This window comes from Lichenostomus cassidix, chromosome 5 (assembly GCF_008360975.1).
Source record: "Lichenostomus cassidix isolate B80296 chromosome 5, HeHo_3.0, whole genome shotgun sequence".
NCBI classification, from domain to species: Eukaryota; Metazoa; Chordata; class Aves; order Passeriformes; family Meliphagidae; genus Lichenostomus; species Lichenostomus cassidix.
Window position 1 is genome coordinate 52,679,684 of NC_139486.1, and position 13,635 is coordinate 52,693,318.

Genomic DNA, 13,635 nt, shown 5'->3' on the forward strand with positions numbered 1-13,635 from the left:
AGGAATGTCAGAATACTGGAAGTTGTTATCCAACTGCTGATCAGAAAATGCAAAATCCATTCATCCAATGTGCCTACACGAAGCAGACCAACTGAAGACCCGAAGACATATTTCATTGTTATATGAAATAATATAATAATAAATTAAAGTTCCTTAATATATAGTTCAAAAAACGTTATTATTCCCCAATTCATAGACACCAAGAGGGAAAACAGAACTGACCTTCAGAAAAAGGATGGAGAGAGAAATGTGTGAATCTAAACTATTCACAGAAGAAATATTGTTTAGTTCTCTACTTTACAAATACAGTTTTTTGAAACCATTTTGTTACTGAGCCCAAGACCTTATGTTGGCCTGGACTTCATTCTGCTTCTATATTAGCGCAGATTTCTCCCTCTCTTGCGCATACAGGTAAACAGTATTGCTTTCATTTCACTGAAATGTGTAACCAGATCTCTATCTATGCTCCAGTTATCAAGGTTTAGTTTACTAGGAATAAGGAGTTGGCTGATGTCCTAGTACTGTATTACCACTGTGATTAAATACCAACACAACCAGTGCCCCTAAAGCCATATGCACAGAACAGGCTTTGTTCCATCATCTTTCAGAAGTAGGACATCCTTGGAGCTCACTACACAGGCTCTGAGTGGTCATAAACACGTGAAAACAGCACAGAACCTCAGCTTTTCTACCCAGACAGCACTTTTAAAATTTTATCCCCTCCGCAAGAGTTGCTTGGAACTGCTACTTGGATTAGCAAAGAGAATAATCAAGTGATAGACTGCATAAAAAAAGTTTTGGACCATCGGCACACCATGACCAAAAGGATACAATTTGCACGTTATGAGCTCAACCCATCAAGGGGGAAAAAAAAAATTGAGCCAGCATAAAAACTAAATCTCAGGTGAAGATTAAAGGCTACTTATATCAGCTCTGGAAGCAAAAACTTCAAGAAACAGTGCTTTCTTTTTGTGTGCCAGTCATACTACAGCCAGATACTGCTTAAAAGAAAACTCTCAAGCCAGTAGCCAGAAAAGAGGAGAAAAAAAAAAAAAAAAAACAGAGCAACATATAAAGAGTTCATATGACAGGCAAGGTATTTCCATAATGCGTTTCTAAATCAGAAAACCTTATGAAAGGAAGTCTGGAAGTGACTGCAACAGTCACAGAGTCAGTCCATTTCCTCAAGGTACAACATGAGAGGCTTTACCCCTGCCCTCATTCCTGCAAGCACAGAGCACTGTGAAGTACATTAAGTTCAAATCCTCCAGCACCTCCTGTGTGTAGCACAGACCATACCAGCACAGGCTGGGAACATCCCTGTCCCTTTGGTGCTGCTCCTAGTGCAGCTGGGCAGGGCTGTTTCACCTCCTGCTCCTACCAAAACCATACTGAGCGTGACTTCTTCACTGATGCTATCAACTTCGGACAATTCCTTTCCAACAAGACCCATCAGACAGACCACAGTCTGTGTCTGGGGAAAACAGGCTCCTCTCTAGCCAGATTAACCTGCTACCTCAAACTGCCGTATTTAAAACTGCACACACACAGATCCAAGCAATATTACAGTGATCTGGCTTGTGAGCACATATTCCAGCACTCCTGCTGCCACTAAGGATGTGGAGTCTTCTATGAGAAGCTTTGCTGTATTTCATTTGATGGTTTCTCACTCCTCAATAATCAGAATTCCTCCTTCCCCCACCACATATAGCAGAGGCTCTTCCACCTCTGCCCTTTGGTGACCACCAGTCCTGCCACAGAACACAGCCAGTGCCCTGCTTGGGGAAGCAACATAAGCACACTGAGAAAAACTCAAAAGCCTTGGTAACGAAGGGTTTGCTTACCAGATGCCCTAATATGTAAGTCAGTAAAATCCAGAATAGTTTATTCCTAGCTTTCTGCAATTGACAGGACAAGTTAATAGTTCTAGAACCCTATTTTCTTCACGGTACAAAAAATGCCACAGGTTTGCATAAAAGAAAACTAAAAATATTGTGAAGAGGTACAAGTTACATTTGTTGAGTAGGCCACTACAAACCCTCCTCATGCTGCCCGTGAATATATAAACTGAGGCTAAGGGAGATTGCTAGGAAAAAAATGCAGAAGGCAGCTCTTCACTGGATTCCTAATATCCAGCATATCAACTAATTATGAATAGACTTTTGCAGAGCCCATTTCCCCAAGGCATCTTGGCAGGCAGCATAGGGCAACACACGAACAGTTCACCTCGGTATTTTCAGGTCAGTGCAGCATCAGGCAGAGAGCACCATTGCTTTCCAAAAACAGAAGCTGACAGCTTCACACAGGCCCCTTCCAGCCCATCTTGCTGCTGGGGCAGCTGCACTTACATGGTTGCTCCTTTTACCTTTGCTGGCAGGGCCACTCCGGAGTCACCCTGTCTCGTCTGGCAGCTCTTTGGCAGAGGTCTGATCATCTCCAGCGGGTTAAAAGGTCAGGTGAATAAATCTGCTTAAGGCAGAGCCCGGCAGGCAGGGACAAGGATCACAACAAGGACGTTCAGCACAGCCACTGCTAATGTGGCTTCAGTGCTCCACAGGGAGAAAAAAACGCCCTGTGCTCACAGGTACTATGGGCACAGAGGGAAGAGTGCATCCAGCTCTCACACTGTGTGACTGCACAGGCACAGACACTTCAGGTGTTAAATACAATCAATCCAACATCCCTGAACTCCCAAACAGAAAACATGGATTATTAGCAACAGCTACCAACACAATTACCAGGTGGCTTTCTCCATTTTCTTGCCTACGCCCTGTTTTTCTGATCCCTGTGAGGTTGCACTCATTGGTGCATTTCACGAACATAATGTAGAATACAGATTTGGAGGAGAGAAGAAACAGGTAAAGGCAAAGAAACTGAACGAGCAATAAAGTACAATTTTGGCGGAAGAAAGAAGCAGCTTTGGCCCAAGATTCCCTGCCACTCTGACACCTGACAGAAGTTCACAACAGTCTTGTAAGTGACACTGACCAAAACCTTCAAGTCACAGTATCTTGAGTGAAATTTTTAAACATGCTATACAAGCAGAAAGTTCAGCTGTGCCCGCCTCCCCTGAGCATTGGCAAGGTTATCATTACACTGTCACTGCTGTAAAACAAACCCAGTCATCTACAGTTGCACCACGGAGAAGATGGCTCTGCTGAAAACAGGGGAGGGACTGCATCTGCCGGGGTGTGCCAAGCGAAACTCGCCATCAGCACAGCACATGACTAAGCATGTATTTGGGTATGTCAATACCCAGCCACCCATCTGAAAAGCAAGGTAATTTCTTCTTATCTCCCCCCTCCCACCAATTGGGAAAGACAGAGCATTTCAAAAGAAGTTTGAGAAGCCTTAAGGAGAAAAAAACCCCAAAACCATCAAGATGCAAACAACTGTTCACACAGGACAATGACTACAAACATTCTTTTTAAAGTTAAAATTTATCAAGTAAGAAATACTAGAAATGTGGATCCCATTTCCAAAAATAAAAAGGGGACTGTGGATACACTTAACAGAAACTCTTCACATGAATACAGATCTGTTAGGTAATTAAATAATTAATGTAAATGTTACCTTTTCTTGCTTCACTCTAATTGTGAGTGGTAATATTTACATTTTCAATACTAGTTTGTAGTGATGAGGTCCAAAATAATCTATTAGTTTTAATTTTAAATTCCTCAGACCTGGCAGAAAAAAAATTGTCTCTCTTCTGGATATTTTCCCCCAAGAAAGCAGAATGATAATTAAAATCATAACAGAATCATCATCCAAAAGGAAGAACACACTGTTTGACTTAGCAGCCTCCTCCAAAATTAAAAAATTTATTTCAGCCCTGTGACTCACAAAATGTCCCAGCTAAATATCAGACAACAGATAAAACCCAAAAGAAATGTAGAAAATTTGGATTCAAAACACAAGCTGCTTCTCAGTATGGCAAAGGTGTATTTTTTTCATTAGAGAAACAGTCATTAAAAATAAATGTAGTGAAGGCTTCCACAAACTCATCAGGAGCACTGATCACACACAACCTTGCAATGCCTCTTGATACCTAGCAAGAAAGTTGGACAAAGTCATGAACTAAGCTGGCTTTGCAGAAGTCCCAGTAACTCTCTCTCATGCCCACACTTTCAATAAATTTTGCATGTGGGTTGGCATACTGGCAGTATAACAGCTGATTAGACAGAAAGGCAAAGAAAACCTTGCCATGCTTTGCTACTTCAGTAGAGCAAATAAAACTGAAAACTAGTGGGTCACATTCTTTGTTCCCTAGCACAATAAAAGCTAAAAAAACCTGTGATGTACCTGCATTAATATTTAGCTCCACATTAAATCTTGTGTGCAAAGGCAGATTTGCTATACTATATACGTCATTCCTGGATTTATCTTGGAGTTAATGAACTAAGACAGATACTTATTCAGCTGTTTTTCAGAAGCTAGTGCTTGTAGTTCTATTGGCTTGAGATTTCAAATGAGCCAAATTGCCTCACAAATATGTATCCTATCAAGCTCTGAGTCAAAATCCACAAAGCTTCACCACAAAGGGCAGAAGCTTCATATTGGCACTGCTTTGCAGATCCACCTCACCACGTGAAGGATGCATACAAATGCTCCCTTAGAAAAAGCTGAGTCAAGAAACTCTGTCAAACATAGTGTTGAATCATTCATGTATTTTATTGAGTGTCAGGTGGAACCTGACTTGTCTTGATTAGAGAAAAGTATAATAAGCAACACACAAAAATCTCACTTTGCTCTAAAACAGCCATGTAATTCTTTTTGGTCTCTAGTAATGCCTGATAAAACATAAAATAGTTGGGAGATATGTTTTGATTCCATAAATGAGTTTGAAAATGCCTCTACACAGAAGATACCAATACCATCAATCATTAAGCCAGGTAGTAGCTAAAGAAGTAGCTATAGACAGGTATGGTGGTCTATATTTAAAAACACGTGTAAATAAGGCCTTAAGATGCAAAGCTTCTGCATTTGTCATGAAATGGCATCAGAAATACTGCTGGAGCTCTCTATGTGAATGCATTCAGCAATGCTGGAGCCTTCTGTGTAAATGTGTTCAATGTGTAAATAATCACAACTCCTTCCTCAGTTAAAAAGAAAACACTGCCCTTCGCATTTTTGCATAGCTAAGTGTGAGATAAATACCAGTGCCTGACACAGCTCCTCCTGCCCATGCCAGCACCTGCTGCATCACATCTCCCAAAGCCACATCTCCCTTACCCAAAGCCACATCTCCCTCACAGGGCTGTCAGCCCCACGACACCCTAACTCTGCTATAAAGCACAAAATTGCACTGCCTGAGGTCAGCATCCCACTGAGACCCAACACTCCTTAAGGAATAACACCATTCCCCTCTGTTTGCTATTCTATCTTTAACCTGAAAATTGATATGTGAAGTAGTCATCAGAATTACTCCACAAGGGATACTAAGGGCAGTTTTTCCCCACAACATGCACAAAGCTGGCCTAGAGCATATTAACCTATTTTCCTGTCTGCTTATCTAAGCATCGAAGCTACAACTAAGAAGTGGCTGACCTGTGGCACTCTGTGGTTGTGCCTTCCTGCACCGTGCAGAGCAGCTCTGCAGTGGGTGCTGGGGAGGATTACATTACTCATCACCCCTTTTCTGCAGCTTCAGCTCAGATGCCTGCTCCCAAACATATCCCAGGTAGCCAGGACAAGGCCCAGGACATCGTTAAATATTTGGCACATTGTCTCCAATTCCCTTTGACACACAGGGTTATTTATACATCCGTGGCACATGGCAGGTCTCTGCGACAGGACAGCATCACACAATGCTGTGTGTCAGCAGAGCAGGCAACAAATTTAAACCAATCCCTGCTTTAAGACACTTTTACGAGGAAGCAGGTCACAAACTGAGTAATATCCGTTTTGTGTGCTGAAAAATGTATGCTATTCATTTCCAAGAAATAAAGTTAACCACCCTAACCCTTCTTCCCCCTCACATACACCACCTGAACAGAACAACAGAAAGATGGTTTCTTTTGTCTGAACAGGTTCACTGGGATGTATTTAGCTCTTTACACAAGCTTTACTCCTCATAACGCATTTGCTAGGACACCTAATGTTGACTTGGTGCAAGGGCATAGTTCCAGAGAGTAAGTACAGCAAGAGGTATTTGGTTACATCCACAAACTCAGTTTTTGAACACACCAATAGTTCATATTTATGGAGCTTTTGTCCAAGCCTTACCCATGTGCATGTTTCTGACATTCATTCAATCACAATAATGTTCTGAACACAAATATTGTATACAGAGGTGTCAGCTGTTAGTTATAAAAATCCATAGACAGAAATGGGAGGAACCTACACTCTGCATTCATACTCTGAAATCTTAAAAATGGTTCCTGACTTCAATATTCTTCAGTGCCTAGAGCCATGTAATTACTGAAACAATTTTCTGAACTGACAGAAACAGTTGGCCGCATAGGTGACAACCATAGGAATTTGTAGCACCCAGTGAAAGAAGTAAATCAAACACCAAGCAGAAGGCCAGGAGTTCAGATCTGAATGAGAACTCGTTCACATAAATTATCCAAGCCCAAATATCACATTCCATCAGAAGTTCTTTCAGTTCACTTCGGATGGAAATGAAACCTGGAGAAGTAAGCTCTTGTGTCAGGATGCTCACTCCTTTACTGCCTCTAAAAGGAGAAAAGCAATGGCAATTCAAACGTACAAGCAGATCCTGTGTCTGACCCACAGCTGGGGTGAATCATGACATGGGGATGATTAACACTGACTACATATTTACCACCAAGAAGTCAAGCCCAACACAAGCCCTATATTTTCTTCTAATCAGCTCAGATTGCTACTTAAAATTATTTCCCAGATCAGCACAAGGTGCCATAAAGACAGTTAATGAAGAATGGCCTGATAACAAGCACATACAATAGGTGAACATGAACAAAAGGAGGTTGAACTATGAAGAAGCAGAAACAAAAAAAGCTACCCAGTATCTTGTAAAGTTCTTGTTTAACCAAAGGGTTTCTTCAGCTAGAGAGGGTGCCAGCAGAGAACATTGCATTCCATTATGAATTCCTCCCTTTGCTTTTAGCAACTGCCTTCAGAGCCTGCATTTGTTTCTCTAAATCCTTCTGTGCTACTCCCTGCATGCATGAGTTTAGAGGGCAAGGGTATTGCACATCCCTTACACCACTAACAGATGGGGCTCACCTCAGCCAATAACACAGATTATGGTCTTTGCAATACACTCTTATCCGATTACACACAAAAAAGAATTCCACTATCTGCCAAACACGAGTCTTCTCAAAGAGAGAGGAAAATTTATCTTCTACTCCTGCTCCACGTTCTGCTTTGCTGCTTACAAAACCGGTAATATTTTTTTTGCTGGACTCCATCATATATGATTTGCACATCATAGGCTAGGAAAAAAATCTTGGAAGATTTATAACCCTTCCAATTAGCAATGGGAGTAACCTACTAGGGTATGAAAATGACAAAACTGAACTACGTATTTTAACATTCTTAGTCTTCTAAAGGTAATGCTGTATAATAAAAATATCATAGTTGCAGTGTCTCACCACCCCCACAGCAAAGAATTTCTTCCTGAGAGCTAATCTAATCCTGCCCTCTTTCAGTTTAAAGACATTACCCCTTGTCCTATCTCTACCTGCCCTTGCAAAAGGTCCCTCTTCAGCAATCTTGTAGCCCTTTCTGGTATGGGAAGGGTGGTCTAAGGTCTGTTGAATCACTATAAGACTATTTAAAGTTGATTACAAAACATCCCTGCTTATTCCCAACAAAAATTTCACATGGCTTTGGGAATTCTATTTTGATGCTTGGCAATGGCAGCAATACAGAATGATGAACTGTACCACCCCTTGGGGCATTACTGCGGTCTAAACAGGCAATAAGCTGGAAGCTTAAAAGGTCTGAGAAGGATTTATCATGGACTAACAGACCCAAAGAAACTGCTTTTTAGGAAGCCAAAATTCCCCTACACACACTTACAATGCCAGGCATAATCATTTTAAAAACTGAATTGGCAATGTCCCCTTGGCTGAATGCAGGAATTGGAGACACTGCTGCCATTATTTCTCCAGACCATTGCAGAGGAGATGCCAGAGCTAAGAACAAAAGTTTAAATCTAGTCCACATATTTCCATCACACAGTTCCACAAATGTGTCTTCTAATTTGTGCTGTGGTACCACCTACCTTTCCCAACACAGAATGGGGTTGCTCTTGTTCCTCTCCCCACACACTAAATTGCCCACAAAAATCTGGAGGAGATAACAAAAACCCTGAAAACATAACCCCCACTGAACACAGAGTTATCAGCCCAGAGCAGGAAGAGGGCTCGATAGCAAACATAGCTCAGATTTAAGGACAAGTCTGAATTTTTTTCCTTTCATGGAACTAGGAGTCCAAAAGATAATTTTGGGGAAGTTTTTACTTGCTTGTAAATGTAAGTATGCATACATGAAAGAGTTAGTCATCTCCTCCATGTCAAAAATAAACACAGCAATTTCCAGAATGTGTCACAATACAATATTAACTGCGTATCTGCATAGTCACTGAATCAGTGGACACTCAATAGCCTTAATTTAGAATATCTGTATCTTCCAGCATCAGTCTAATGTACCCTGAACTACTAACACATTTCTGAAAGAGTCAGTTTGCAGTATAAACACCTCCAAAACTGGTCCCAGTGGTGAGAAACAGTGTGCCCTCCCTACACAGCCAAGCTGCCAGTCACAGATGAGAGCCTGTGCTTTCCAAATTCGTGGGCTCCAGAACAGAAAAGGCACATCCAAGAATTTGCTCACACAAAATGCACATGCAAAATCCCTATTATACAGGTACATATCTATTCTAGAGATGTATGCAAGCCAGAGTTGCACGGAGAGCAACCCCTCAGCCTTTCTGTAGCTCCTCAACTCCAGATTCAACATGTGAGCAAGCTGAGAAAACAGAAGGACCATTGGGAGGCAGATCTCAATTTCAGTCACCTGAAATTGTCTTCATTTTAAGGGAATCAAAGCATACCATGCCCTTAAGAAGCAAAGCCTCTTCCACTAGGAAAGAGAGCTTTTCTGCTGACACCAGGGGAATCAAAGTGAGAAGAAGGAACAGATACAGGTTACCAAGGACTCACAACAAATGTTACAGCCACGTGGAAGGGTCCCGATGGGAAATATATACCATTTCAAAGTTTTCCCTTGAGTTTTCAAGATACTAATTATAAAATACCAGAGCAGCAAGACAGTTGGAGCAGATACAAGGTATGTGCTGAAAGTGGTGAAAGACTTAAAGCATACTCATGGAGAAACTGGATAGCAATCACCTCTCTTGTTTTATGGTTTCTTACACCTAAAGAACATCTCCAGCCAAAACACAGGCTCTCATCTCCCCAAGAAATGGGACACCGACACCAGACTACAAAACCCTGCTTCAGCATATGTTAGTAAAAACAAAACCTTTCCAGATCATCCTTACTTCTAGATTCTAGACAAAATTGAAGGAAAATTGATCTCCCCTCAAACAGCACCACCCTGATGTCAGGGATCTGGTACTGCTATATAACTTCAGAGCAACATTAAGGCAATTAAGAACAAACAAATGAAATTCAGAGTTCGAAACAGAGACGACTTTTCATTTCTATATACTTTTCTTTATACTAGTTTGTTAAAAATTCTCCTAGTTTTAGAGACAGGGCAGGAAAAGTTACATCACTTGCTGGAGACCACACTGCAAGAGGAAGCAGAATGCTTCAGTTTCCCTTCAGAACTTCATGTCTCCACCACACACTCTAAGATGCATCTGCATTTTTCTAGTACTACAAAGAGAACAGCACTAACAAATGTCAAACAGCATTTTAAAAGCTGTATTTGTCAGGTAACAACATTACAGGTCTGTTTAGCACAGGGAAAGACATATTGCAGCAACAATGCTGAAAAGGAGAACTGAATCAAATGTATGAGTCAAATGCACTGGTCAGCCCTGTCACAAAGCAGCCTCCCAGCACACAGACCTGCAGAATGGAGGAACAGAGATGTAGGAAAAGGACTGAGAATTTCTCAACCCAAGGTTTCAGGTGAAAGAGACCATTGTGCCTGTATGGTAAGGTGGTGTGTCCACTCACATCAGCTGATTTATGGGATACTGACGTCTTCTGGTGTATGTTGTTGGTGATCCCATCATCCCAGCTGCATGCTATTGCCACTGAAGGCCATACCTGCCCGAGGGGGAGGCAGCACTGATATGGAAAAGGTGGGGAAAGATTCAAGCCAGGGGCATAAAATGGCTAATTACTCCTTTGGGCAGCAAGTAAAATGGTTAAAAAAGATAAATTTTATATTCTAAAGCTTGTATTTTCAAGCAGACAACTGTAAAATTGTATGGCTTCCCTATTTCTAAAGAAGTGAAACATGACAAAAACTGAGACTGACATAAGATTCAGACAGAGTATGATTTAAGATCAGGGACAATGCTGAGAGCTGAGTCAACATAGTTTTAATTCTTAAAATCTTTACTAGCCTCATAATACACAGAAAAAAAAAACAACTGTGTAGTATCTCTAGAGGTAGAAGCAAAAGTCTATTGATGATTCAGTGCAGTACTTTAGAAGCACATTTCTCAGATGCATCCTCCAAAAAGGATAAACCCCACTGTTTATAGAGAAACACCTCAAACTAAGCGTAAGTAGGCATACACTCACTTAGAGTGCTTGTGTCAATGATAACAGACATGAATTCCAGTTTGGTTGTCAGATAATCTGTTTTCCACCCATGTAATATAATTAGCACCCAACACAAAGTGGTGAAATGAGGGAAGCAAGATGCCCTCTTTTCTCCCAGATCAAGGCACTTCATGAGCATCAATTAGATGTTAATGTCCCTAGGAGGCAAGCGTGACAAGTCTTATTAAGCCATTTTAAAGATTAGGACTCTCTGAGTCACAGAGAGATTAAGAACTTCCTCAAAACCAAAAGCAGAGTCAGAGAGGGGGCAGTTACACCCCAGCTGGGACTGGCAGCAGAGGACTGCGCTGCTCCACCTTACTTCAAGGTTTAGCTCTTCTAAAGAAAAAAAAAAAAAGTTCACATTCCCGTGAAGTTTCCTGCCCATGCCAACATGCCTCCGTTTTGACCTGCAAGGGACCATCTTTAGATACAAGAATGCAGTCTCATTTCCACGCTCAGATCTCATTTTGGCTGAAGGTACCAACAAGGTTGCCAATTGTAAACAGTTTTTAAAATCAACAGAGACCTCCAGATCTTTTCCAATAAGGTTGAGAGAGAACTTAAAACTTTTTGATACTGGTTCAACCTTACAGGCGCAGGGGCAAATAAATCTACAATCACCAGTCCACGAGCCAACTATGTGAATTCAAGTCACACGCCGAATTTACACATGAAAAACGGAGCGAGCATGACAAGACAATCACTATCACAGGTTAACAAACACTTCAAAGCGCAAAGAGAAACTCAGCAGATGCCATCCTCAATTAGCCCAAAAGGTGAGCAGAGAAGGATGTTACGCTGATTAACACACTCATTAGGACGCGTCCAAACTAATAGCCCACTCCAGTGTTGTAACCCATTTGGAAACTACTCGGCTGCCTTAATCGCAGGGTACTCACGGAAAGAAAAGATTATTTTGACTTTTCCTTCGCGGCCGCCCAGGACGCGCGGGGGACAGGTACAGCCTGGGCTCCGTGAGGGCTCCGAGAGCCCCGCGGCCGGACCCGCCGGTGGGGCAGGGCAGGGCAGAGCCCGGCTGGGCACAGCCCGCCCGGGGCAGAGCCAGGCGGCCCCGAGTGCCGCCAGCCGCGGAGCAGAGCCCGGCTCAGGGCGCTCCCTCCCTCCCTCCCGCTGAGGGACACCTCGCGCCCAGCGCCAGCCCGCGGGCTGCCAGCCCCGCTCCCCCTCACGGCGCCGCCGCACCTGCTCCGCCTCTCCCGCCGACCTACCGGCTGTGGCTGCGGCTGCGGAGCCGCTCCTCATGCTGCCGGCGCTGCCTCGGCTCGGCTCATCTCGCCGGGCTCGGGGCGGGGCCCACGGCCCGCCCGCCCCGGCCCGCCCCGGCCTGCCCCGGCTTCGGCCCCGTGCGAGCCCCGCCGGCCGCGCTGTGCCCGCCGCAAGGTGCGAGTGCCCCGCCGCCCCGAGCCGAGCCGGGCTGGGCTGTGGCTTTTTCCCACGGCCTCCCGCCTGCTTTCATGAGGGTCCGGCCACCGCCACCTGCCAGCGGGGGAAGCGCTGAGAGGGACAGCGCGGCATGGGGAACTCGGGGCGCTTCCTCTCTTCTGCTTAAGTTCTGGTTTTGGGGAAGTGTAAAAGTTGTCACGTAGTCGGGAGGTTCAAGGACATTTCGGTCAGCAGGCAGAGAGAAAACCACTGGGGAGAAAGTTCAAGATCAGCTAACAGCACTTTGACTCCCCGCCGCCGATCAACAGTAATATCTGGCTTACAGCACAAGTGAAGTTTTATGAAAAAGAGACAATCAGGAATCACTTGAAGTGCTGCGGCAGGGAGGGCGAACGAGCTAAAGCTCACATCTGCTAACCTGAAGGCTTGACAAAAGCCCCAGCAGGCCCAATTTTTAGGTAGCCTCAACCAGTCATAAATACTTTGACATGTGCCACACAGTCACTGAAGTGACGCTGCAGAAGGCTGGGGCAGAACAAGGGAGCGAGACCCTGGTCTGTCATGAATTCTGACCCTTTTCACACTTGAGCCAAATTTGACACAGCGTTGGATAACGTGGAGAGAAAATAAGTGTGAATGTGGCCCTCTTTATCCATGCACAGCTGAATGGAACAATCTCTAAGAACCCAAGTGGTTTAGCCAACTCTCTAAAACAATTTGTTGATCCTAGGACAGGAATTTTGCTGTATAAAATACTTCTCATTTGGGCTGAAATTTGTCTTCTAGTTTTTTGCATCGTGCTTGGCTGAACCCAAGTTTTACTCAATGATTAACTTTGAATTGCAGTGTGTTTGTCTGCTTATTTAACTTCAGGAGATTATCTGTACTTTCTCCTCAAAGGGATAAAAGCAAGAATATAGAAATAATGGTGCATACCATTTCCCTGTTATCTAAAAGACTATCATCTTTAGCAGCCTTGGGGAAGGCAAGAACAAGGAATGAGAAAATCCTCTTGGCAAACTTTCAGAACAAAAGGGGTGTAGTTAGCAAAGAGGGATGTGTGTATGAAAGAAATCATATCTATATGATTTTTACAAAGTCTTGCTAGTTTCGGTCCACCACGGAGAACCCAGAAAATACAAAGTCAGAAAGAATTTAGCCCCTACTGGGAAACATTCCAAAACTTCTTCCTTTAGGATAGATGTTCCATTTTGGTTGGAAAGATGCTTACAGCACTGGTCTCCCACATATCTGTTCACCTTCACAACTGTCCTCTTTCCTCCATGCCTTTCTGAAAAAGTCAGTAAGTCCATAAAAAAATAACTCTGTCCTGCCAAGTTCTTCAAAAAATTTTATGCATCATCAGGGGCTGCATGAAGATCACCAGGAACCTTGCTGTTTATTAATTATAATTAATGTATTTACTCATTGTCCTTAACTGTATGATCTTTGAAAGTGGCTGAAAGATAAATGTGTAATTCACACTTATCTT

General features: G+C 43.1%; 1 protein-coding gene across 4 annotated transcripts in view; it reads right to left on the bottom strand.

Moving 5' to 3' along the window:
* MICAL2 (microtubule associated monooxygenase, calponin and LIM domain containing 2) overlaps positions 1–12,104 on the bottom strand; it is a 115,437-nt gene extending 103,333 nt beyond the window's left edge. For all 4 annotated transcript variants that reach the window (XM_085063099.1, XM_085063098.1, XM_085063097.1 and 1 more), the window contains exon 1: positions 11,969–12,104. The gene's annotated coding sequence lies outside the window, so the exon portion shown is untranslated. The remainder of the gene's footprint in view (positions 1–11,968) is intronic.
* Between the last annotated feature and the right edge of the window lie 1,531 nt (positions 12,105–13,635).